Genomic DNA, 26,992 nt, shown 5'->3' with positions numbered 1-26,992 from the left:
CCCACATGAGCTTTGCTTCTCAGCCAGTCCATGTTCCATCCTCTGATGGAAATGCCCAAGACCTAAGACACTGCAATTCACTAGACTCTTCTGACTCTGTTTAACATGTAAATGCGGTGCCAGTAAGAGTCTCCGAGACATCTCAGAAAGGAAACTTGTGTTTCTATCAGCTTCTTGCTGTGAATGCAAATCCAGATAATTAGAAGACTATACCCCCATGGCAGATGGTGCACAAAGAAGATTGTAGGAAAATCTGCTTCAGTTACAGAAGAAGAGATAGATGACACTTCTGATACTGTGCATGTACCAGCCACAGTCATCATCACAGAAGGAAATCAAGAAATGGGTACACACACAGTGATGAGGGGAACCTGATGTTCCCAAATGCAGTAAATCCATCCAAATGGACTTGCAAACAGCAGGGACTTGTACATTTTTTAATGCTGCTACACTGTCAGACATAAAACAAGTGACACATTTCTTTAGTATAGAAGCTCTCATCTTTATTCTAATGCCGGTGTATGCTCATCCTGTTCTTTCAGAAATGCTTGGGTTTACTTCGTTAGGCTAATCAGTGGCCTATATTATTATTCAAGGTCTCTAAAATGTCATCTTTACACCTATTCTTGGGATTCATTTTTTGGAAGGAAGAATGCTAAATTTTCCTGGTTCAGACAAGGAAGTATTTAGAAGGAAAAATTAAAATTAATCTTCCATTCTGTCTGAGAAAAAAGATTGTTCTGTATACAGAAGCAGCCTTCAGTAAAACACAAGAAAAGCTGTTTTGCTAACAAGAGGTACCACCCAGCACCTTTGGAACTAAACAATCCCTCCACCATACAGATGGGACTGGAAAAGGGTATCTGTCTTTTTGACCAGTTCAGCACCAGTTCAGCTGTGTATAATTACCCAGTGAGCAAAATCTGGATGCGCTCACGTGCTGTCGAGTGCATGTCTGGAGTGCATTTCCATTTGTTTGAAAGATTATCAAGTTCACATCCTCCAAAACCTCTCTCTCATCACAAAACATGACACGTAGAGACTTTTGCTTTGAAAGTCTCATCCTGGTCTGCACTTAGTTGTTAATGGAGGCGCAGAGAGTTCAGGGGTCCCTCACTGTCCATTTACCTGGCACAGCAGAGACACTCAGAGAGCTGAAGGGTGCAGTGCAAACCCACTTTTATAACCTATCTGGCAATACTTCCACAACCTCACTGTAATACTGATGGCATAATTGTCCAGCTTTAATGATGATTGCCTCCAGGTCCATGAAGTCTGGCTCTTTTTGTTTCCTTGAGCCTCACGACCGTGACTGCACAGATTACAAATTAATGTTATTTTATGTTCTGCATCCATGTAAGGGCATTTGTCATGAGGTCCCCCCTTGCAGAAACCAAGGGGATATTGGCACAGACCCTGAGCAAAGCCAGCTGCCTGCCCTACCAGCACCTTGAGGCCCACCCATTCCCCTGTGGTTTCAAGCCTTGCCAGTACACAGGGAGAGAAAGCACTCGGAAGGTGACTGATTAAATAGGAGTGATGGAGTGTACAAGAAGGCTGCCAAAATGCCTCATGATTAATCAAAATCTTAAAAAATTCAGGGAATCTGAGTGCTGCAAAACCTCACTCTGTTTTTCATCTCCTGAGAAGGTAAACACATGAGCCTACTCCACACCAGAAGTTAATCGGTTTGGGAGACCCTGGAGCCAACAATCTTTGTAGCCATTCCCAAAGCAGACTCTTTGTGCTCTTTTCTAGTGCACTCTCTACCTAAACCCTCCTAGGGCACATGCCTTAGCTTGGCTCCTTGACCCCTCTACTCCTGGCCACCCCCCCTCCATAAGCAGTGACTCTCGGGGTCCCCTCCAAGTGCTGCTCTGGGAGGTGCATGGAAAAGTTCCCCCCATTGCACAGGGGCAACAAGGGCAACAGATGCACAAACACCCAATAGAAGAGGAAGAGGACTATTGGCAGCACAGGGCAGATAATCTCTTTGGCTACAGAAGCAAGAGCAATTGAGTTAGGCCAATTTGGAATACAGTACTTTAGGTGAAATCCAGCTCTTTTCATTCAGAGGTTCCTCCATGCTCTTTCCCTTCTCAAAAGTGAAGAAGCTTGAAGTATTCCTCCCTCTGTCACCTGAAATGCTCCCTGATGACTCCAGCTATCCTGGAACAGGGCAGCTGACTGCTCTGCTATTTATTTTAAAACTCTAAGACCAGAGACCCAGCAGCCAGCATACCTTGTGTTTGCAAACACAAGCAAAGGGCAGGCAGAAGCTGCCCTTAAATTAGGAGCATAAAAGTTATAATTTTGGATAGGAAGATGAGCTGGTAATACCAGTTTTATTTGTGGTGGGATTGACTGAAAGAGAATTCAAAGTCAGGATGCTTTGCCTGGGGTCTTCTTGCACCCCTGACTGTCCCCCAGAGTACTTCAGGAAGTCTGTGCCATGCTGAGCAGCTTGCTAATGACTGTCAACTGCTTCATTTTACATACACCTGACTTGAAATTTGCCGACTCTGCATGTTTGCTTTTTTCCCTGCCCAGCAACATCAGTCACAGGATGCTGGAAGCAGCTGGGAAAGCAGCAGGAACGCCAGCTGCCACCCAGGGCCAGGATCTTGTGGGACTCATTTCTGCCCACAGCTGGCTGAAATACCCCGTGCTGCAGTGCAGGATGACATGGAAAACTCTCTGGTACATATGGGCTGTGATTTCTGCTTATACAGACTGAATAAACAAGCACCAAGACTGAATATGGCATTTTTCTTTTAATATTTTAAATTTATATGTCAATGCTTTGAAACTTAAAACAAACAAAGGGGGAGGTAATTTTCTGCATGGAAAGAGATGTTGTAAAATCTTTGGGCTTGGGTTTGTGAGTAAATGGCATACACTGTTCTGTGAGACCACAGACATCAACACAAGCCCGCAAGCTGCTGCTGTGTCTGGGCCCAGAAATGTGAAGGGCAGAATTGCATTGCTCTGGCATCACAACCATTTCTGTCTTTTTTCTTTTGATCCCCTGTTTGCTCAGTTTCCCATGGCACTTTCTCAGCTATGCTGTTCGTGACCATACTGCTTGGGGTGCATGTTCTCCCCACAGAAACAGAAAAAATGGAATAAAATTAAAAGAATTTTTTTTGTCAAAGTTTTGCTAATTTGTAAAGGGAGACAGACAGGAAATATGTATGTTGATCTTCACTGACACTGCTAATAATGTAAACTCCTTATTTCCTCCACAGCTGGTTGGAAGCTTCATTCCTTCCACACAATGAAGGGAAATGTAATTTTCTGTTTGTTGTATTGTTGGAAGTTTTAGTTTTTACAGCTGCTATTTGAGTCCCTCTACTTTTCATAACAGTCTCTTTTTTCTCCTCATATGTACATTGCCTCCCTAAAAATAAACCTTTGGAGGTTCTGCACCACGGTCTCAGGCTCTCAGATCCATGCTTGCAGTGGGGCTTGCATTTGGAAAGAACAGATGAATCATCATTCTGGGGCACACCTCATACCCCAGCTCTCCTCCTGCCACTTCCCAGTGCAGGCAACCCTGAGAGACTCCTCTGAAAGATGATTGAGAACAATAACATCAGCAAAAGCTGATCTGGATGTGCCTCAAATATTTGCTCTGTGATATAAATGCTTGTGGTTATCCCAGGAATCATCCTCCAGACAAATGTTTTGTATTATCTGTTTCCAGGACAGGCCCTGGTGAATGGTTTGGAGCAACTTTCCTAGACATGTTTGCTACCTCGAGCAAGGTGTCCCCTGCCCTGCCAGCCTGGCTGGGCTGCAGCACAGTCTGAGATGGCACCCCACGGGATGGACAACTTTCGGGTCTTGGCAGCCTCCTAGGTCCATTCCTGTGTTTTCCTCAGCATGTAGCAACACCTTGTTATCAAATCTCTCCATATGAGAAAGTTCCCACACAGTGGAATTTGGTCTGACCCTCGTAATGATCTCACCTTTGTTCCAGTCTGCAGACAGGCTGCCCCAGCTAACAAAGTCCTTAGTGCCTTGCAGTACTAACCCTGGCTAATAAAACAGGGGGAACTATTTAATCACAATAAGGCTGCTATGTAGACACAAGGGCAAGATTAATAAACCATTGCTGAGCCCAGGCTAAGTCAATAAAGTGGAACTGACTGGAAGCCAGGACAGCAGCCAGGTAATGATTAATCTGTATGTGTGATACTGAGTTTAAAGACCAGCTGTCACTTGAAACCCGTGCAGATGCATGGGGTGTCTGGGAGGGCACCACAGACTGTTACCTTACACCCTGCATGGAAAGCAGGGAGAGCTGCATTCTTTGTTATTAACCCAGCTTGAACTTTGAAATCTGAGACCCAAATATTTACAAGAAAATTACAACTAAGAAAAAGTTTTGGTGTTTAAAAGGTCCTTTAGTTCTACAGTGTGGGACAAACTTCCTATGGGGCTTGGGGCAAGTCCCTTCACCTTCACTTTCCTATATTCAGAGTACAGTTCTTCCCCAAAAGTATTTCCTTTTCATATCTTATTTCCAGGGCAAATTGGTACTCAAATTTTAGAAGGGAAAAACAAAAAAGGGAGAACTAGGAAATACCAAAACCTAAAAGCCTGAGTTTTCCTTTATTTCAAAGAAGAGCACAGCTGGCTGAAGAAGTAGCAAACATTTCCAAGCTCAAAGGAAGTCTTCTCCTAAACACTAGTAGTGCTTTGTTACCCAGTCCACACAATTATTGTAGAAGACACCAGTTTCCAGGAATCACAGCCTCACAGCTCTAAACTTCCTATGGTGAGAGAGAAGAGCTTACATTCTGAGGGCTTTAACAGAGCTGTTTTCCCTGGGATTGGCTGGCTGGTAAAATAATCCCCTTTCCTCACCCCGGAGAATCACCAGGGTCTCCAGAGGACAGGGAGGGTGGGGGATGTGGTGGCCTGGGTGAGTTGACCAAAGGTGCAGCATTCCCACCCCGAGGTCACCACGGGGAGAGCCCTGGTGAGGGCACCCACAGGATGATCCCACCCTGCATACACAAGTCACTGACAGAGAGGACAACTTACTTCATCCTTGTGAAAATGTTTTAACTCACAGATAAAATATTGTTTTACCCTCTGCCCTGCTGCTCAGCGTAACTCCAGCATTAGCTTTCATTGCTATAACAAACCTCCTAAGCAAACAGCTTTTAAGTTCTGCTTCCAAATCAGGCTGGGTAAGGAGCAGGAAGGCTCAATTTGGTGCAGGGCCCAATTCACTACCCCTTCTCTGCTGCTGGTCCCCTGACTCTTGAGAGAGATAGGACTTGCTTCCTCTTTACAGCTTCCCCTGAACTGAGTGAATATTAGTCCCTATATTTGCATGGATACTTTAATTGCTTAGAGCCAGGACAAAGCCTCTGGAATGCTTAAATCTGTGGGGTCTGAGTGTAACTCTTCACCTGGAGGAGAACAAATGCAGCCTTGCTGTGACTGCACAAGGTGTTCTCAGCTGTGTCAGCCATGTGACAAACAGGGCTGCAGAAGTTGCTTTTGCAAGGTAGCAGTGGCTGGTCAGACTCCAGGGTGGGGGTGATTCTCCCCATAATCCCTCCAAAGTGCACAGCTCCTGTGGCAGGCAGAGCTGTCAGGAGGGGAGGAAGGGAAGGGAGGTGATGGAAACTTCCCAGGGCAGAGTTATTAAAGAGCCTGAAGTCTCTGATACATCCAAGCACAAGTAAACTTAGTAATGAGGGCCCTGTTTTTTCTCATGACAGCACCTTCAAAAACATCTCAAACATTTGTTTTTCTTTGTGCAGCCTCACATGCCACCACCCAGCATCAACAAATACAAGCTCCTCACTTTTTAAGCACAGCCTTATGAGGAAATATTGTCACAATGAGCCGCTGCTCAAGCGTGGCGTAAAGATAAAAACGAGCACAGGAATAGCAGATGAGTGAGAGTGTGTGCAGAAAATTGCAAGGAGAAGCAAGACAGGAGCAATTGCAATGCCTCCCAGGAGCCTCATGGGGAGAAGAGGCTTTCAGATATTGAAAAATTAGGGAGATCTCTTAGGAAGAACTTGTGAAATTTGTAAAAGCTGTTTTATGACTGTATTTTTGTACTTTCATGTATTTAGACAGAGATGACCATCAAAAATGGGCAGGTATACTTTTTTTATGAGGTACAGTGAATGCTGTTGCTGCTGCAGCAGCACCTTCCCCAGAAGCTGTGCCCTAGCAGGGTTTGTTTGGTGGGGCAGAAGCTTTGCAGAGCTTTCCATGAAATGTGGAGCCAGGAAGCCTGACCTTTGGAAAAGTATCTGCTCTGCTTGAACAGGCCTGACTCTGAAGAACGAGTACTCGGCATACTCAAAAATTCACATCTAGTGGAAGAAATCGTCCCGACCCATCCCAAGCCACTACTAGTTTTGCACATCCTGGCCTCAAGTCCCAGGCTTCTCAGGAGACTCTAATTCCAAGAACAGCAACACTGGCTGAGAGAAGCAGTTGATGAGCACCTCACATAAGCCCAAAGCCATGGATTTCATTGAGACAGAAAATCAAACTACCTGCAAATTTAGACAGTAAAATTTGGCGTAGTTACTTGTCGCTTGAGCCCATAACCATGAATTAGACAAAGACACACAAATCCTCAGGCAATAGAGCTACTAATTGCTACCAGCAAAAGATCAGGAATCACCCTTTAGCATCCACACACAATTCCTCAATCAAAATCTCCCTGCAGGGTAACCAGGCAATGTCATCTTCATGTAGGGAAAAGGAGCTTTACCATAGGCCCAAATTAGGCCCCAGTTATATAAACAGGGAGAATGGGGAACTCTTTGCATATTTCACATCCTGTCTTCTCCTAACAAGGTTTTCCCCCACCCCTGTGTCATGATGTGCATCCCTCCCAATGCCCCCCTAGAAGTGCAGAGAAAGGAATTGTGTTACCCTCATCCTAACAGAGATGTGTTTGAAAGGAACTTCTGTATCCATCTCCAATGGACATCTACAGGACCCTGCTAGGTCCAAGTCTTCCTTAAGGCCCTATTTCACTCCATACTGATGTTGAGCTCCTGCTAAGGCCCTGTGAGCTGCCACTGGAGTCATGGCCTCAGTCCTTGTCAGAGCCCCTGCTCGCCAAGACCATACATCCCTCCCTGGGACAGCCATCAGCACTTATCTCCATTTGCATTTGCAAAGAGCAACTGGTTTGAAGAGAGGGGAGGCTGAACCCTCCATGCTGCCAGCAGGACCATCCATCAGCTGGAGAGCCACAGTGTCACATCTGCATAGGAGCAGGGGGTTTGTCCTGTGCCTGGCCACCAACAGGCACTTTCCTGGAGACCTCCCCATGCCCCAGGCCTCTTGTGGTTGCAGACTTGGCAGCTGGCACAAGCTGACCCCAACACACAACTTCTCTAAATATTATGTTTTTCAGGGTTCTGGTTTTAGCTGTTATATTTGGCAGGTTTCCTACATTACCTTTAGCAGCAATGACTTACTGATAGGAGGGAAAATTTGAGAACATTAGTGGATTATTCCAGTCCCCTTCTTTGTGTCCTACACACACATGCCACTCCCTTACTACCAAGCCCTGAAGTGGGACTGGTGGTAAGGACTGGTTCTCAGGGCAGTGTATATCTGTATTTTTCTCCTTGCAAAATATTTCCAGGATCAGACTTTGTGGTTTGGTTTGTTTTGATAAAATTCACCAACTTCTTGGTAGGATGAGATGGGGGGTAGATCAAGAGCTTCAGATTTCCCTGATGGGAGACATGTACACAGTTTCGTCCTTCTTAAAACTGCAGGCTGGCATTTCAAGATGTTTTTGGCATTTCAAGATGCCAAAAAGATAGCTAAAAGACAGGCTCATCAGAGCTTAGATCCTGTGGCCTGTCCATGTGTAAGGATCTCGATGGATAGATGTTCCTTGCCAGTTTCTGGAAAACTTGATCTTATTTCTGTAGCTACTTTTGAATGTTTCACCCACACAAATACATGGTCAGAAGAAAGGGGAAATGGGAGATGATTAATTTTTTCTTCGTAACACAATTCTTTGATCTCTGAATATGGGTTGTTACCTCGACATCAGGATTTGGGTTGAAGGTTTACAGGAAAGTCATGTAAAACCCTTCCCCTATTCTGAGGAAAAGATGCATGAGTAGAAATAAAACCAGAAATATTCAGCTGGGACAGAAGATGCTTACCAAGGCCACCCAGTGAGTTGGCTTTTATTCTGGACCAACTCTCTGTTCTGTATTTGTGAATGTCTTTCGTCACGGGATCTTTGGCTCCAAGAGATACCTCGACCTACCACTGTTATGCTGATGGCAAATTAAGGCCTCCTGTGCTTTATGGGCTGAGCAGTGCTGCACTACCCTCACCAAGCCTCCTCCAGAAACAGTCAGGAAGTGCCTCAGGGTGGAAAACACAGGGCAGGAAAGTTCTTTGGAAAGACTGATTCCTGAACACAGTGGATGGACTTCATCTCACTGAGCACAAGCTGCTGGAAATAACTGCCGGGGAACAAGTCCTTCCCATTTCTATTGTCACTAGAGCTAGTGATGAAAAATGGAAGTACCCAGGGTCTTCATGATCTGGGGCATCCTGGAAGGTGAAATGAATCCTGCTCTCCAGATCTTCGCAGGTTTTGGTCTAGTTTGCTGAGAGCAGAAGTTCACTGCCATGCTTTTGTTTTCAGTTTGTTCTTCAAACCTTGACTTGCCTTTTGGGAGATCCCAGTAGCCCAAACTATCGTCATCTGGGTTTTACTCTGAAAATGAGTGTCTGTACAAGAGGGCTGGTTATTCCTAATTCCTGGTGGTTTGAGACCAGCTGGTGCATCTTTACAGGAGCAAGTGCTGGGTGCCTTCCCAGGATCACTGTGCATGCTCTGCAGTTCAGCTGCACAGACATGGAGCTCCTCAGTTTAGCTACAGCTGCCTCCCAAACACCACTTGAGGATCCAGGAGAGATAGGAACACTTCTTGTGCTGCACACAACAGATGCAAGTTACAGGATGATTTCTGGCTCCAGGAACTCACAGTCCATATTGAGACAAGATTGCAGCGAGAGATGTCATGACAACTGGGAAACAGGAACTTTGCTTTGATGCTGGCCTTTTAACACACTGTTCTTTTGTTTAAAGCAAACTTCCCTCTTTTCTGTAATGATGTCCCAGCACATCCCACTTCACTCCTGTTTATCTCTGTCAATATCTGGTGCTTATATTGCATTTCTAGATACATAATTCATCAGCTTCACATATGGTTTTAATAAGCAGTGGGTATCTGCACGGGGTGGTTGCAAAGAGCATCTGACTGATTGCATTGCGGAAGGACGCCTGGAACTGGGGTTGTTTTCCCAGATCGACATATTTGAGACCATTTTTTTCTCTACTCCTTCTCATCACATGCATATTTTCAGGACTCAAAGTCTGGACAAGCAGAACATCACAATGTCAACCAAGGGAAGATGTAAATCTCCTTAAGTAATTTTTAATGAAAAAAAATATTGAGTTTCTCTGAGTGCCACAGTTTCTGGGTGGCTGGTTTTAACTTTAGCAACCCACACTTAAAGGGAAATTTTACAGTCTTAATATATTCCAGATGCTCTCCTAGTCCCAGATGAAAGCTCTGTCGTCGTTTACTGCTAATATTTTTGTCAGCAGTAGAATTTTATTGTAATACCCCATCTTATTTGTAGTCACTATTAGTCATGAGAGAAACTTCCTCTACAAGTAATCCTTGGGTCACTCCTTGAGTGTCCTGTCTCACTCTATTTAATTAAAAACAATTAACTGCTTGTTGTGTACAGGACCTGTCTATATAAGGCAGGTATACAATGACTTTTTACCTGATGGAAAACATTTGCTTCTAGTAGTTGAACTAAAAAAATAAAGTTTTACTCTACAATAACAATAGCTGGCTTTATAACAGCTTTCTGGTGAAAGGAAAACAAGAGATTTGCTTTGAAAATAAACCTCCATGAACTTGGATCGACAACAAGGGACATGCAGGTTTACTGCAAAAACATGCAACATATTTCATGCTGTTAATCTTTGATCAGATGGTAGTTTCTCACAAGAAGAATAGTATTTAAATGTGGCAATTTTGATCCTTTGTAGTGACTGATGGTCTGATTACAGAGGGAAGGGGATTTGGGGAAACAATAGAGCAGATTATCAAAATACAAGTCTTCTGGATGGAAATATGAGGACCTTCATTATTAAATAAGGAGCAGCTAGAGAAAAAAAAAAAAGTCACTACATGATGGGCTCCACATGATATTGAGTTTGTATGCAAGTTGGAAGCTGTTCTATTTTTTTCTCACCACTGTCTCTGAGGATTAGCCTGGATTTTGAAAAATCAAGTCATGTTGCTCCTGCTTTCACCTCACTTCGTTCCTGAAGGCTGAGAGGAGCCATGGAGAAGCATGCTTTTCCAAGGCTATGGCCAGCTCCTGGACCAGCAACTCAATACCAGCAGCAGGGTTCTGCTTTTTGGAAAAGGAGTCTCATGCAGTCTATTGGCAGCTCAGGGTGCAAAAGAAGCCTTTTTATAACAGAATTTTCTTTTTATGTTTACAAACATTGTGACAGCAAGATTCAAAGTGCAAGCTAAAACATTATGAGGGGATAATTATTATCCAGAGACAGCAATTCAGATGACACCAATAATGAGATAAGGATTTGTCATGTTTCTTCTGTCCTGTTGTTGTAGCTGTGTTTTTATCTTCGTGAAGTGGTGAGCAAAAAATCACTCTCAGTGCAGCTGAGCTCTTCCTTGTGTGAAGCTTTTCACAAGAACACAATGGAAAAGAAGGGAAGAGGGTGATATTCTGTAGCTATGGTGGATGTAATGAGCCTGCATATCATAGAGACTTGAAGAGGTCACCACTTATCCGACTGTCATTGAGACACCAATGCACTGCTCCTGAATTTCTTTTGTAGAGAGCTGCACTGCTGGCAGTGTCAGTGACCACATTTAATTACGGACAGGGCAGCTGCCTCTGTGTGCCTCTGTGTTGTGTTCAGCAGCTGAGTGAATTTCACAGACATTGGAAAGAAATAGACCTCATTAAGTGGACTATACCTTATATATATATATATCTCCTTCTTTCACTTTGGCATCATTACCATCAACCATGGGTTGTCATCACACGAGCACAAACTCTCCTGCAATGTCTGCACTGAGAGATGAATGATGACTGACAACACCAAACAGGCATGGCAGCAATTTATGGAGCTCTGCTCTTTTTTTACACTTGTGGTGAAGATGGTCATTGGGAAATCTCATCTCTAGCTACACCGAAATTGCACATCAGTGTTACTACTGACTTCAAATCCAGCAGACTACTGAACTGTCGTCTGACAATGAAGAGATGGCATCACCACTGGATATTATGTATTGCAGCATCCTTGGACCCTTTATGTCTTGAGTTGCTCTGATATTTTTGAAGAGAGAAACCTTCTAGGTAGCTGAAACGTGTATGATAATGTTTTTTCTTTGTTACTTTCTACAAGCCCCACGTCTGTAAGCCATAGGCTGATAGCCACTGCATGCTTGGCACTGCAGTTGTCACACAGTGTGAGCTGCACTGTATTAGGAGTGAGCCAGGAGAAATATCAAATTTTGCTGGATGCAGTTCAGCTAGTGGGCTGAATTGCACAGTTAGCATCACCTCATGGTACATTCATGGACCATTACTCAGCAGCCCCATATACAATATTTCTCTTGTGGTTTCAATTCCCTCTTATTCTCTCATATATCCTTTTCTGAATTTTATTCTTTCTACCATGCCTGTCATCCCAGTCCTGTAGACCACCACCCTCTGGAACACCCTTGAGCCCCTCACTTTCTACTTGAGGTCCCCATATACAGGCTGGGGTGATGGTGTCTTTCAGCAAGTAAATAACTTTTGCTTATTTACTACTTACTTATTATTATTTACTATTTACTTATTTATTGTCTGTAGATATTCGCATTTGGCAGCACAGTGGTTGGTACCACAGCCTGTATTGGTTGGAAATAAGACACAAATGTGGATCTTCTCTTTGTTCAATGTATTTCTATTAGAGGTGACTCATTTCCTTCTTAAGTGTACATTGCTATTGCCCTTCAATGTAATTCAGGATTTTTTTTAAGATGTTACTTATTGGCAATTTTAGTCTCTTGGGTTTTTTTTAATTCATAAAACTCTGTCTGTAGAGCTCTGTTACAGCCTGTTTAGACAAAGAAAATATTATTTCTGTTCCTGCACATGAAGAGAGAAAGGGCATAAAAAACTTGAAGTATTTTAATAAATTGAAGAATATGACTGAAAATGGAATTTAGACCAGTCCCTAGTACAATTTTCCATAAACATGAACAAGCTGCTTGGTGATTTGCTTTCAGTCTTTTGTCTGTAATTTTTCCATTAAAGTGGTTGAAATGATTAATGAAATTTTGTTTGCTGCAAGAAAAATGCAAAGTCAGGTATTTAAAAATTAATATATGCATGAATGACGCTGCTTTACACCTTTTCTGCCTTGCCATTATATTTCTAAAGTACAACTTGAACATGTAACAATTTGCTAATTTTGTTCTCCCTTCCTTCTACAAGTTGTATGAAATGTGTGAGCTCACTAAGGGCTCTTCAAGAGTCTCTCCTGTGATGTTTAGAGTAAATCAAATAATAATTGTTACCACCCTCAATTATCCACATAAAATGGTTTCTTCTCTTGCCTTCAGCAGTGCAAAGATTTTTTTTGGCTATCTTTGAGGGCATGTCTCTTGACAGGACAAGAATGTTACCCCGCTGTCATGAAAGCAATTTACCTGAGAGGTGACTTGAGTGACCCAAAGTGCTCAGATCCAGTTTTAGTAGCGCAGATTTCTTTCCTCTGCACTGCCTGCGTGAGTGGCATCACAGGGCCGGTGCCTGCTGCAGACTGCCATTGGGCTTTGGTGTTTTGGGACACCAAAATGTCCCCATGTTGCACACAGTGAAAAGACAGCCACCCACACATAGGGCTCGTTGAACTTCTGCAAGAAAATCTGCCATCAAATGCAGGAGGGGAGTATTTGCTCTTTATATACCCAGCCAGAAATTCTCTTCCACAAATGCCATTCTTCTACCTGGCTTCCCTCTAAAAACATAGGTCTGCAATATTACCATGTTGTAACTAGCAAAGTCTCAAGCCCCAGTGATTCTCATTTCAGGTGCGAAAAAATGTGACAAAAAATGGAGACCCTCATTTTGTGTTGTATTTGCTTTGCAATTAAAGTCTGTACAAATGCTGTGATTTTCTCCCTGTTGAACTCTAACACAGAAGATCCAGCTTAATCAGCAATTGAGCAGCCTGGTGTCACCATGTGAAGTCCAGCCAATTCTTCCTTTCCTTTTCATGACCCATGAATGAATGTTTTCTGGTGTAAATACCTGGTGTCCCCTGCACAGGCAGTCGTGAACTGCTCTGCCAGCAAGTGATCCAACTGGACTGGGTAATTGCTGAACACCCACTGGGGGCTTTTCCCTCAGGGCAGGCACTGACCTGGATCTTAGTCCTTTGAGCAGCCCCCAGATCTCATGTGGCAGGGAGAAAGAGCCTCTTTGGGACCCTCATCTGTTCCAACCTGTCTGAGCTGGAAAGGTTGCTGGCTGGAGGAGAGGAAAGGAGTCTGACAAGCAGAGTGCAACCACACCAGTGTCATTTCCTTTGGAAAGCACACTCATCAAAGAGTGTACAGGCCTTCTTTTTCTAGAAAGATTTCTTTCTGCAGCTCCTAGAAGCCTAAAGAAAAACTTCATCCCTCTTGGATTCTCTTATTTTACCATAGGGGCACTGCTGTGACTTATATTCATCCTATTGTCAGAAGTCATGGGTTGAACTGGGAGCTCAGGATACCAGTGTGGAATTGTGCTGTGCCAGGAGAGCAGCTGTGAAGGTGTCTCTGTGGAGCAAGAGGTGTGGGGCTGTAACCAGGGGCCAGCCAGCCATCTTGCTCATGGAGATGTGAGAAATGCTGCTGCTCCAAGAGAAAACAGAAGGTGGTTGCCAAAAATGCCAGAGCAAGGCACACTGCTTGCAAAAGCCCCTGCCAGAGGAGCCAGGGAGAAGGGACCACACTGTGTTTTTAATTCAGAATTATTTTTATCCATACATGTGCAAGAAAAAGACAGAAACTTGCTGTTATTTTTAACCCAGATTGACTTTAAGCTGTACAGAATGGGTACAGCACAGGCAGCACCAACCCACAGGCCAGATAACACATGGGTAATTGAGGCTATGGGACTGAATTAGAGATGCAGAGACGGTGCCACTGCAGACGGGGTGAGCAGTGACCCTTGGTGGGCTCAGAGCCAAAGCTGCCTAAGGAGCTGCACAGATTTCACATCCAACAGGGCTGTCCATCCAGCTCTGCCAAACAACAGCCTTTGGAGCAGTCAGTCCAGGTGGACTCTGCAGAGCTTCTCTCATTTCTTGCTTGCCCAGTAGACCCATTCTGTTTCTGTGCCAACCACAGACAAAAAGTGGAGTTTCAGCACAAGCTCTTTGGTGAAATGAAGCCAATCACCCCAAGTTCGTGGCATACAGTACACTCTCCCTGCCAAAGTGGAATGCAGCTTTGGAAGGGCAGAACCTTATCATAAAACAAGCTATTGTTTTCTGTGTTTTGAGTACAAGCAGATTAGTGATGAATCAGCTTTTTATGAATTCCCCTTTTCATCCCTTCTCTGTCTCTCACCTGTGTCTGGCTTTCAAGACAGATGGTGTAACTTCCTTTGCAACTTCAGTTCCCATTGCTCACTTTTTGTCTTGCCACTGGGGAGCACTCCCAGGTAGGTCAGCTCATAAATAAATTTTTTCTTACAATTGCCCAGTGACATGTGCAGCCTGTAAACAATCCTGCAATGTTGAATAAGGACCTAATTCAATCTGGTGACCCTTAAGCATGAACAGAACACACTGAATAAAGACAGCTGGGTTTTAGGTTCTGGTACTTTTGAAAAACATGCTTTATATTAAAATAAATACATTGAATGTGAACTCAGATATGATCCAAAACAAAACCAATGCAAAGTACAAGTATGTATTGCCAGACACACAAAACTATCAGTCAGCTGCATAAATGGGTAAGTAAATCAATATGCAATTATCATTTCAGGTTTAAAATGTATAATGTAATGAAACTAGATGCATTACAGAAGGTTCTACTTCGGTCTTACTCTGTTCCAAACTCATTGTTCTGAAATAGTTCAAAGTTTCTTTATCTGAAAGTAAAGCCTAGTGTAATTAACAATATGTTTCTGCAAATGGCATATGCAGCTCCTCAGGACTTGCATCATTAGGATTGTGTTAAAAAAATCTGGATACTGCAGAGTAAGGACTTTTTTTTTAAAGAATGGAACCCTACTAAAATACAAACATTTCTTCCCCCCCGAAGGTCATGGGAACAGTTTCCCATTGAGCTTTGCCCAGGAGTTTCTAGTTAAATGGCAGCAATTTTATTAAAATGTCTGTTTTCTGTCAAGGAAACTTAGCACATCTTTAACTGTCAGAAAAGGCTATACAAACATGTGCTATAGCAAAACACAGAATCCATATACATCTGCTAATAACATGCTCTGACTCCACTGATAAAGACAAGTTTATCAAGCCCTGGAGTTACCACTGTCACCATTAAGGAGCTGTGCACTTGACCAGAGCTGAAGACCAGGAAGAAATACTGCAGGAATAATGTTATCTCTACCTTCACCTCAGGGTTAAACTGTGGTAAATGACATTGTGTTTGTTATTAATGTCTTATTTTGAATAGTGCCTGTTATGGTAGGAAGATAGGGGGGTTTCTTTTCTTAATTGCAAAAACTGGTCAAGCAAAAAGCCTGGAGTGGGGTCCCTTCCCACATCAGTACAAAGTCATTTATTCATCCTGGCAAGCCACTCAACTACTCCTTCCTTCCCCCACTGAAACTTATATATTCCATCAACACATCTGAGTTCCTTCCTGAGCTCCCCACTGGGATTAGCTTCTCACATGCTTGCTCTCTTTTACTCTCTCTTCCAGTATATACAATTATTTGAATTTTCTAACAACACACACATGTTATTATATACTTAAAAGAAGGTAATATCAAAGAAACAGAGTTTATAGTGAGGGCAGAAGGTGATGAGGTATTTCCTGGGGAAGTTCACGCTACGGTCTTAGAGCTGTAAGATATTGTTTTTTGAGTTAAATCTTTGGTAACCTTAGTAGTATATGTGAGTTCATGTAATCTGTGATGTTCTTTAACCAGTGCTTAGTATTCAGTATGAATTATTTAGTTATTTGGCTTGGATTTGTATGGCATCACAGTGACAGGAGGGCAGAATACAGGCTGTAAATTTATGGTACACAAAAGATTTTCAAGTTCCCACTTGAAAAGACAGAGTTCTTCAGCACAGCACAGACAGCCTTTGATACACCTGCCCTGAGGCACTGCTGAACCCACCTTCAGCAGCTTTTGCTGTCAGGCCAAAGATTGCTTCCCTCTTAGTTTGTGCAAGAATTCAGTAATAACTGAGTACCAGTTAAAATGCTAACCCAGTATAAATATTTATTGCTGTTACTGGGTTGTAGAAACAGTTGTTAAATCCACAGCTATGGATAGCTGGAACTGGAAGAAGATGTTCTGTGACTGCTGAGAGGCCCAAGAGTGGCATGAGAGAAGGCAGGAGACATAGGAGAGATCCTGAACTTCAGCAGAGGGCTGGAGAGAAGGGAGTCACTTGGTTTGTACAAACTGTCAAGAGCCAGGACCTGACCAAGAGACATAGAATTAATGAACAGGCAGAGAAAGTGAGGCCAGGCTCAAAGCATGGAAAATACTGTGGAGAAAAGAGAGAGGCAGGAGCAGGTAGAAGCAAAATGGAGGCAATACTGAAGCAAAAAGCACTCAAGTGTTATATATCCTACAAATGGACAGTTTCCAGGTACTTCCTTTATTACAGGATGGAGCTGTTTGTGAGGAGAGGCATGCAGGGATGTACAGCCTGAGGTGGACTGAGAGCATTTTAGCACCACAGCAGGAAGAGCTTTGTAATCCTTCAAGAAATGTCATATAAAAGGGCCATATAATACTCCCCTTCTTATTATTGCAAACAATAAGAGAACTGCCCAGTACCTGTATGCTCCTACTTGGCACAGTATGAGGGACACATGAGGAAACCATGAAACAGAATAAGCACTAGAAGGAGCCAGATGGAGCTGCCTTGTTGGAGAGCAAAAAGAAGGAGCCCTAAGAATAACATGAGGAAAAAAGCAAAAGGAAGCAAAAGGAAACAAAAGGAAGCAGAAAGCCAGGAGGAGTTGGAGGTCACATGCAAACAGGGATGCAGAGAACTTGGAGAGAAAGCCAAGCAGAGCACTGGTAGCTGCCATGTAGCTTAAAGACTCATCACCAGTGTGTCTGGGACATTTCCATGAAACTTATTTCTACTGTGGGAAACCAAGGTATTTCTGGTCTGAATCATACTCATAACCAACACCTCCTATGGAATAGGAAACAGCTACAGACATGGAGGAAGGAAGCTGACATTAAGGAAAGATGTTGCAAGGAGAAGTTTCCCCATGAGTGAGCTGACATTCTGCTCTATGGCCACAAAGTTTGGATCCATTCCATTGTTTAACTCTAGAATGTAAGCAGTCAATACTTGTTTTCAAACCGATACTTATTGGTTTGAAAAATACCTTTGAAAAGATGCTTTTAAAAGCATTTTTAGTAGAGAATTCCCTCTAATTCCAAAGTATAGAAACTACCAAGTATTTATTCCATTTCAGGAATTCTCCTTCCCCCTGGTTTCTCATCTCAAATTTGCATTGTTTTAGCAGAAGAAGAAGTTATTCCAGAATTAGCTGGAAGAAACATCTGAGATGATCCCTGATTGAGCCATAACCCAGCCCTGTTTCTACAGAAGTTCCTGCTGACTTTACATGTCATACTTTCCTTTTCTTATTTAAAATATTTTCTTTTTCTAGTAAGAAACATTCTTACATTTTATGCTGAAATTAAATTTTCCTGGAGATACTTTGCTAATGCTCTGCATGGAGAGTTTTGATTCTTCTAATTCTCTAGGAAGATTTTAATCTGCAGTTATTACTTTTGTTTCATTTGGCATCTACATATGGGAAAGAGCCAAGGGAGGAAGTGACAAATCCATCAACTTAAGACGGGAAACCCTGATTTCAGGGCTGTGCATATCTCGTTAGAAGTTCCTTTCCCCTTTGGCTATTTTGAATTAATATCCTTCCATGGGATAGTTTCTCCATTCACATCATTAAAATGTACCATCACAATATTTATTCATCAAAAACTGACTGGAATAAGTCTAATCTTGCCTGTTATATACCTCACCATGTTTACACATCACCCAAGACAGCAGACCTTTATGGGACATGGGGGCATGACTATGGATCAAACATAACACAATAGTACAGCCTTACAAAAAGAATGAATCATTAGTCTAATTGCTATCCTGCTTATAAACTATTTTGCCTGGAAGACACCAAGTCATTCACAAATACCACTTTGTCTGTGTACGTTTCTAATATGTTTCTGTAGGATCTTTCCTCCTTTGCCTGAGGCATAGGAGCCTCAGGCAAAGGAGGCCTGAAACAAGCAGCAGTCACTCACTCCAGCACCTCCCCCAGGAAAAAAACCTGTGTATTTCAGCATTAGAGAAAGGGAAGTTTTCAGTTTGCTTCCTTTAGTAGCAACTGTCAGTGTCTCAAGATCCTTATTACAGAAGAAAATCAATCAGCTTTCCAGAAAATCAGAAGATAATAACAGCATTAAGTTGTGCCTAGCAAAACAGAGACACTTTGCCCTGAATGGAGACTCAGAATAGCAATAAAAACATTGCAAAACAGTATAAATACCAGTGTGATTAAAAAGTCTTCCTCTAAAGCAAACAAGTCAGAGCACACAGGAGTGTCACATCTAATAGTTGCCCTGAGCTGCACGACTATCTGACATCCATTATTAGGAGCTCTCACCATGGCCCAGAACAGCTTCCACCAAACAAAAGGCATTTTAGTCCTTAGTTGCTGGTCTCAACAGGGTTTGGTGCCTCACTATGTGTCCTCTGAGTCTTCCTGCTGCGTTGTAACACAGACAGGGGAACCACAAGGCTGTGGGTGATCAGCAGCAAAGTCTGGAGCGAGGCTGTCAGAAAGAAAAGGAAGATTAGGATGAGAGCTGCCTTGAACCAGAGCCAGCAGTCCAACCATGGTTCTTACACAGTAAATAACCTGATGACAACTTTGTTCACCTTTCAGCACTTGCCCCTTTTAAACAATTCTGTAATATCTTGTGCCCTTACTATTAACAACGTATCATTGTGGGTGTTGACATTTAACCTGTTTGTCAACAGATCCATTTCCATCTCATTTCGCTGGCACCCCATGCAAGAGGCAGTAAGTGAAGAGCATTTTAGCACAAGTGATGAAAGATGTCATTGCTGGTGCCCTTTTGTGCTGCCTGCGCTCCTGTGAAGTATAGCAACCATTAGTAACAGGGATTTGAGTGTAATGTCTACTTTCACCCAGCAAGGTCAAAAATTTATGGTTCTGACCTTTTCTCTCTCCTCTGATGTTGGAGTGGGCTTGGGTCTTGTTCACAAGAAATTACATAAAATCAAATGGAGTTGATGCAGGTTCAGTGTGAAGTGATGCAGAGAAAGGATTCCACCTTTCCCTGATAAAAATGGCTTCAATACCTTTAATAATGAGAGCCATGAAGTTCCACAAACTTTACAGAAAAGGTTGTAAGGATGTTGAGTGTTTTGAAGCTGCACACAGGACAAGGTAATTATTCCAAGGAGATCTACATTTATTCTTATTCTGTAGTTTTTCAGATGTGTTGCTCAAGGTCTCAAATATTTGTTTCAAGAAAAGCAAAAGTCTTGTTATGGCATAAAGATCTGTGTTAATTAAACCAGCCTAACTTCTAAGTGCTGTGCTCTTAGCAGGCTATAAACCACTTCGATTTTGTTTGGGTTGGTCACTTTGCACACGCAAGCTAGAGAGACACACAAGCCCTCCTGCTGCATTCCCCTGGTCTGAGCAAGCTGGCTCGGTCCCACTGCTGTCTATGCTGACAAGCCTTGCAGGTTCAATGTACTTCTAGAACTTTTCCCTCATTCTTATTTTTAAGGCCAACTAGAGTTGAACTATTCAGTTGAGTTGCCTTTCAGCACCAGAGTCCTGTGATGTGCACAGCTGCTGTGCAGTCCCCAGCACTCTCCTCTCACCCTGTCACCAGCAGCTCAACATGCAAAGAGCAGGAGTGCTGCTCACACAGTGATGGAGGGCAACTGCCCAGCCACGGGGAGGAAAGGGTATTTTAGAGACTGTTGGCTCCTTTCTCACTAAGCATGACAGACAAGAGTCACAAAGTTCAGCCAAGATCAATCCTTCTAGTGCTTATGACTGGGGATTAGCTCAACCCATTGCAGACACAGTGGCTCAGTGAGAAACCAATGTCCAAATAACAAGTTGCTCTGCGGTCTCGTTATCTGGAATGGACTTTTTTTTTTTTTTTCTTCCCCCCCCCCCCCCTTTGGTGAGGTTTTTTTTGGTTGTTTTTGTTTTGATTTTTTCTGCAAAGAAGGTCAGTGTCAGTCCAGCTGCCTCAGACACACACATCGCAGCTATGCAGAATATATTGTCTGTGAGGCTGTAGTACAGCTGGCATTTAATTTTGGTATAGCTTGGTTTACTTGTAATTTATTTTCTTGCTGTTCTCTACAACAGTGAGACTCCACTTTGACAAGGAAAGATTTAAAGAGCAGTTCTGGACACTCATGAAACACATTTATATGAGAGAGATGTAGATTTCCTGAAATTTTTTTGTGCCGGTGGTTTTTTGGCTTTCTATCTGGCTAAAGTACCACAAGCTGAAGCAAAAGTATCCTTCTTTGATGGTAATCTTTCCCAAATTTTCTGCTAAGGATGCATAACTTCATCAATTCACCAAGTTTAAAATCTGCATTTGGGACTTCTGCCAGAAAATATAATGTCTATATACGTTCAACCTATCCATTTTAATGTGCATGCAAGCTGTCCACACTGTCAGAGTCTCCAGCAAGCACTGTTGTTAAACAGTGTCTTTGGAAATACCAAGTCATATGTAAGCTATGAAATAGATTGTTATTGTTATATAAATATTTCTAACACTTTTGAGCACTAAGCAATTAATACGAGCACATTTTGTCTCCTGTTAGCTAAATCCCTTGGTATCCCATATTCCCTCTGTGGTTCTTGTAGTCTGACACAAGATACAATTTGTACCAGCCTGCCCAGGGCATGGAAGCAAGAAATAAGTTAAATGTTGCATATCCTTTCTCGCTGCTTGTTACTTCTGCAGAGAACTTTTTCCCTGCTGTGCAATTTCATGTCCAAATTTCCTCCCCAATACCACAGGATGCTGCAAGTGCTAACTAAAAGAAAAGCAGGGACAAACACAAAGAGAGGAGATAAATAGGGGGTTAGCAAGGATAACAAGACAAATAGGAATAGCTGTTATAACAAGGATTCTAACCCCAGCAAGACCACTAGGAAACAGTATTATACTCAGTAATGTTCCTTGTCAAATCTAATGGATTATACGTACCTCAGCTTCTCCTTATATAGATACTTCAAATTCACTCTGTAAAACCATGAGACAGATACACTGAACACCTACCACTGGCTGTCTGACCATCCTTGTTGCAGCTCGTGACCTGCCTTGCATTCCGCTGTGATCCTCTATGTCCATACTCAGCCCTTCCTCTCTGGCCAGGAATGCAGAGGCATGGAAAGCCTCCTAACTATGGGGCACATTCAGCTTTGCAGGTACATCCCCAGAGCTGGCTCTGCAGCATGTTGTTTTTGTTTCTAACAAAATACGGTGGCCAATATTTTTCAAGGCAGCCTGACTCCTCTGTGAAAACTGCATTTTTGGTGCCACTCAGTTTTCAATGTGTTGGATTTATATGGAACAAGTGGACTCCTAGAAACCATAAGAAACCAGAATCAAAAGAGTTTTTCCTTTCCTAAATTACCACTAGATTGAGGTCCATGCTTCTCTTCCTCAGGGTCTCCCCAAGCCAGATGAGCCCCTTGGGCTTAGGGGACACAGACACCTGGAACAACACCATGTGAGGTTTAGTCTGGTATGGGACCTACACCCCAGCAGTGGAACGGGCCTGTGAGCTGCTGCTGTGAAATATACTTACCCAATGCCTGGTTTTCAGTGAAAGTAAGGATCATTTTTCAAAAGGTTTATTTTATTTTTTTATTTTTTAATGTGAATTTATTTTCCATGTAAAAAATTTAGTTTTTACATCATTAGGTAGCTCTTTGTCTGCTTGCTGGATATCAGCATTGCAAACCTCACCACTACAGAAGCTGCAGGGCTCAATTCATGACACAATTTTACCACTCATTTCAGAATGTGACACAATGCTCAGAAATACAATATTTAAAGCATGGGTTACCCCACTGGATATTTTATGCTTTCTGCTTTGCTTTTTGCTTCACAATTAGAAAGTGCCCTTTGTTTGCGTTTCAACAGAATTACTGTAGCAGGACGTGCTACCAAAAAAGGCAAGAAAAGAGCTTTCCTGCCAGTCAAAGGTTCTCTTTTTTAATTTTCTTGCAATGGCAGATTCACAAAATAGGACTATTTCAGAGGCAGGCAGTCTGGAGTTTGGTTAATCAGGAATGAAAAAAAAAAAATCTACAAGTGATAACTTGCTTTTGTAACAAAGATTACCTCAAGGACAGGAAACATTACGCAGTAAACCTCTCCTTGTTTGCATTTCAGAACAGTTCCTAAAATATTGCTTCTCTGTACTTGAAAATAACCAGTGCATGTCTTCCTCTCCTGCCATCCTCAGCGTGGCTCCAACAGATCAGCTTCCCTGGCTTAGATCTGAGCTGCCAGGCATGTTCATCAGTGGTTTGTCCCCCTTTTGTTGCTAGTGTGGAAAGGAAAGGTGGATGAGCTGGGAGAAGCCAGCTCCATCCCACTGTCCCAGCCACCAGCAGAGCCCCCAGAGCAGACTATTTTCTCATCATTGCGTGACTAATACAACCACAGGCACTTGAAGTGCATGGGAATTTTTCCAGCCAGTGTTCAGAGCAACCTTTCTTCTGGGGAGGGTCTTATGACATATTTTCTATTTTTTTTCCTTTCAGTAAAGATTTGGCTGGCACCATTGGTGCAGCATGACCGGCCCCAAATCTGGCATCAGAGGTAAATGACTCTTCTTGAATCCTTCATATACTTTGCATTTCCCACCAAACAGGCTACAGTGATGATAGTGACAGTCCATGCATTTCTGCATTTTCTCAGACATGTTCTCTAGTTAAGCTTTGCCAAAAATGGCAGAACTGATCGTTTCAGGGTTGCTGCACAAGAACTCACAAGACAGACAGAAGCCTTGCTAGTCTGTGCAATACATGCCACAGCATAATACCAGCAGCATGTGGTGGCAGCTTATGAGGTTGGAAAGAGCAATTTTAACTGTTACATATGCTGACACTGCATTTTCAGGTTCTCCGCTGGTTAGCCAGGAGCCTGAGCAGGGTTAACCAGCTCCCTGCTGGGACCCTCATTAGGAGCAGCTGAGGCATTGCTGTTTCTTCTGTGCCTCTTTTCACATCTGTTTCTACATTTCTGAGAAGTCTTGCCAAGAACCCCCCAATTTATTTAGCTCTCACATCTGATTTGATTTGAAGCTTCTCAGCCCCTCACTCTTGGGTCTGGCCAGATCACTGGAGCAGAAGTCACAAGATTTCTTAAAAAAAAAAAGCAATAAGAAAGCTGATTAGACAAAAAGGCTGAAAATCTTCGAGAATTAATTTTCAGACTGTATGTGATAGCTTCCCAGAATGGCATCCTTCCAACTGCAGTGTCCCTATCACTCCAGTCAGTGATGGGACAGATTAGGCACTGAATTCCTGACAGCTGATACACTGGAGCATTTATATTTATGAGAAATGTTGCAATTTGGTGGGCTTTGACCATTCCTTTGAACTTTGGAAGTTCATATTGCCTGGCAAGATTGCACCTCAGTGGACAGCTGGGTGCTGTTCAAGATCTACATGACCCCAGCAATGATACCTTTTATTTATAAACATAACCCATGTGTGCTTCAACTACACGAGCTTGATAAAAATCCAATCCCAACCACAAAAGCTGAGCAGCAAATTAATTACATTGTCTCAAATGAGCTCTAAATAAAGGACACTGTGGTCGTCTTCAAGACTGATATTTTAGGCATGAAATTCAGTTTCATGCTGGAGATCCTCCACTCTGTGTGGCCAGACAGGCTGCTGGCACACAGCCTTGCCAGCCCAATGGGAATTCAGCTCTGCAAAGACGTCTCAATGATGCTATGAGCACCAACCCACAGCTGATGTCTGCGAGCAGGGAGCATCACTGCCTAGTCCGTAAGATAAATATGTCAGTGAGCCTTACAGAAACACTGCAAAGTCTCCACAGGATAGAGTGGCAGTGTGTGGCTACAAACCCAGCTACTGGTTGGTAAAGATGGGCCAAAAACAGTCTTTATACTTTGAAATAAGGGGAATTTGTATTTAAGTTTTGAGGCCTAATTCCTGCAGACTTACTTTCTAACTAGCTCCACAAAGTCCAGTCCACATTAAGGAAAAAAGAGTATTTGATGAATGAGGAAAAAATTTCTTGTGTCTGACTCTCCAAGTGTTGCAGAACAGCTTAGGAAAATTACAGTCAGTAATTGTTCAGACTGTAAACTGAACCTTTGGTTCAAACCTTTAGTTTGTAAGTGGATCCCTGGTATTAAAATACATGTTTAGGACCAAACTTGCAAGAGAAAAGATAGTTTTGTTTGACTTGCTTCCTACAGAGGTCAAAGACAGGCGGTTATTTTTTTACAAATCTAAATTCGTATCGAGCAATGGTTAAAATTGGAAAATATCCCAGGAGCTCTGACCTCTCTGCATAGGTGCAAATGTGTAATTCAGCTGGGCTCATAGCGGAGCTATATTAACCTGAGTGCAGGTGAGCGGGCGGGACACGAGGGTAGAGCGGGGCAGGAGGGGCTCGGGGCCGGATCTCTGCCCGCGGCCTGCCGGGCAGGCCGGGCTCCGCGCTGGCACGACGGCCGCTAAATCAGGGCCTTGGGCATCGACTTATTTTAGAAACTCCAGGGCACAGTTACTGAGCAGCCTAAATATAGCTCTACCAAAATGGAAAAACAATCTGGGTTCAGTCGAGCACAGCCAACAAGCGTCCTCGCACCTCGGAAGTCGGGGCGCGCTGCAGGACGCGCCGGAGCCAGCGCAGGGAGGACAGAGCCCGGGCACGGCCGGGACCCCCGGGAACACGGCAGCAGGTACATGCGAGAGTCTGCAGAGCAAGCTGCAAAATAAAACCCGCAAAGCCGAAAAAAAACCCAACAAAAAGCAGAGAGAGAGAAAGCAAATGGTAATTACATGTTTCTAGCACTGCCATTCTCCAAAAAGTCCCTCTGAAGCAATGTGTGGAGGAAATGCGGTTTTTACTTGTGTAAGCAGTTCTTAGCCAAGTATCTTCTCTTCCCTCCCCCTTCACTACTTTGCTACAAATCCCTTTCCTTACTCACACACAAACAAGGCTGTTGCCATAGAAGTCTTCTTGACTCGGTTAAAAAGCGATTCAAGAGGATCACCCCGTGGCTGAAGCGGCTTATGCCGAGAGCAGGGCAGGGGAAAGCAGGCTCTCTGGGGGCTGGGGGAGAGCCCCGGCTCTCCCATTACTGCTTGCCAACCTCGGTCTCTGCTTTTGCTCACAGAGTAAAGCTGAACAGGAAATTGTTGTGCTGCGTGACACAGAGAAGCACATTATGGAGTATTAGGAAGATTATATGTATAAAATGTTATTTTTCCACTTTAACAGTTAATACCTTTGGACTTGTTTCTTAACATCGTTTTCATTTCTGCAGTTATTTATGTTTTCATGCTCTCCTCCCCGGCAGAGGATACTCTCCTCTCACACTAATGCATAATCTCCATGTTTCCACAGCAGCCCTGGGGCTGAGGGAGGGGAAGGCAAGTCCTGACACAGGCCAAGCCCATGGGGGAACCATCCCCTTGTGCCTTTTCACTCCTGAGCCCAGGCCAGAGCAGAGAGCTGGGGGCACATGAGAGGCTTTGTGGGCCCAGCACATGGAGCAGCTGAGGAGGCTTGAAAAGCAAGGGGCTAAGTGGGCCCTTCCTCCAGTGGGTGCAAATGTGCTCTCACCTCCTTCATCCTTCTGAAATGGTCTGTAGCAAAGTGCTGTTATTGTAAGAGGTCCTGCGACACTGAGAATGCAATTTAAACCAGTTCACCCATTTCCAAGAGTAAGGCTAAAATGAAATGCACACTGCTCTGTCCACTGTAAATATTAACAGACTCCTTTGTAGCCCCTCTGATGAGCCTCCTCCAGTTACCCCTGTGCCAAAGCAGCGGTTTGGCATTGCCATTGCAGATATACGCCCCCTCGAGAATACTCCCTGAGTTAAGGGTCAGTCTTGCCTCAGAAAACTTACACTTCTCACATGTTTTATAGAGACAGAAACTGCCCAGCTCTCGAGATGCCCCAGCAGTGAGCTTGCCCCACTGCCCTTTGTTGCTGCGTGGCACTGGCCCAGACATGTGCCACCAGAAGCTGTGTTCCTGCTGCTGCAAGCACTGAGCAGCTGTGGGCTGCCCCATAGCCCCCTATGCCAGGCATATGCTCCCTCACGGGGTCCCAAATGTCCCTGTGCCAGCAGTGGCAAGGGACAGGATTAAACATCCAGCCTTTAGCTGGAAGGACAGAGAAATCGGTTGGGGGCGTCATGCTGAAAGGGAGAGGGAAGGATGATGAAGATGAAGGAGCTGTGTCTGTTGGGATGGATGGGATATCTGGAGAAGGCAGAGGACAGCCTCAACAGCTCTACTGGGTGCTGGCAACCAGCTGCTGAGCTCCAGCTGTGGGGTCGGGGTCTGAGTTCTGACCCTGCCC

The 26,992-nt window shown here is 43.6% G+C and overlaps 1 long non-coding RNA gene across 1 annotated transcript in view; it reads right to left on the bottom strand.

Annotated features, from left to right (window-relative positions):
* Nucleotides 1–14,942: 14,942 nt before the first annotated feature.
* The window catches only part of LOC111924095 (uncharacterized), a 28,952-nt gene continuing 16,902 nt past the window's right edge, over nucleotides 14,943–26,992 (bottom strand). The window contains exons 3-4 of the long non-coding RNA XR_015279076.1: nucleotides 18,990–19,158; nucleotides 14,943–16,754 (exon numbers count right to left, since the gene is read on the bottom strand). This is a non-coding gene — a long non-coding RNA (uncharacterized LOC111924095). The remainder of the gene's footprint in view (nucleotides 16,755–18,989; nucleotides 19,159–26,992) is intronic.

The sequence above is a fragment of the Cyanistes caeruleus genome, chromosome 1, assembly GCF_971803275.1.
Source record: "Cyanistes caeruleus chromosome 1, bCyaCae1.hap1.1, whole genome shotgun sequence".
NCBI classification, from domain to species: Eukaryota; Metazoa; Chordata; class Aves; order Passeriformes; family Paridae; genus Cyanistes; species Cyanistes caeruleus.
Note: the sequence above shows the minus strand (reverse complement) of the source record. Positions and strands in the feature narration are given on the sequence as shown.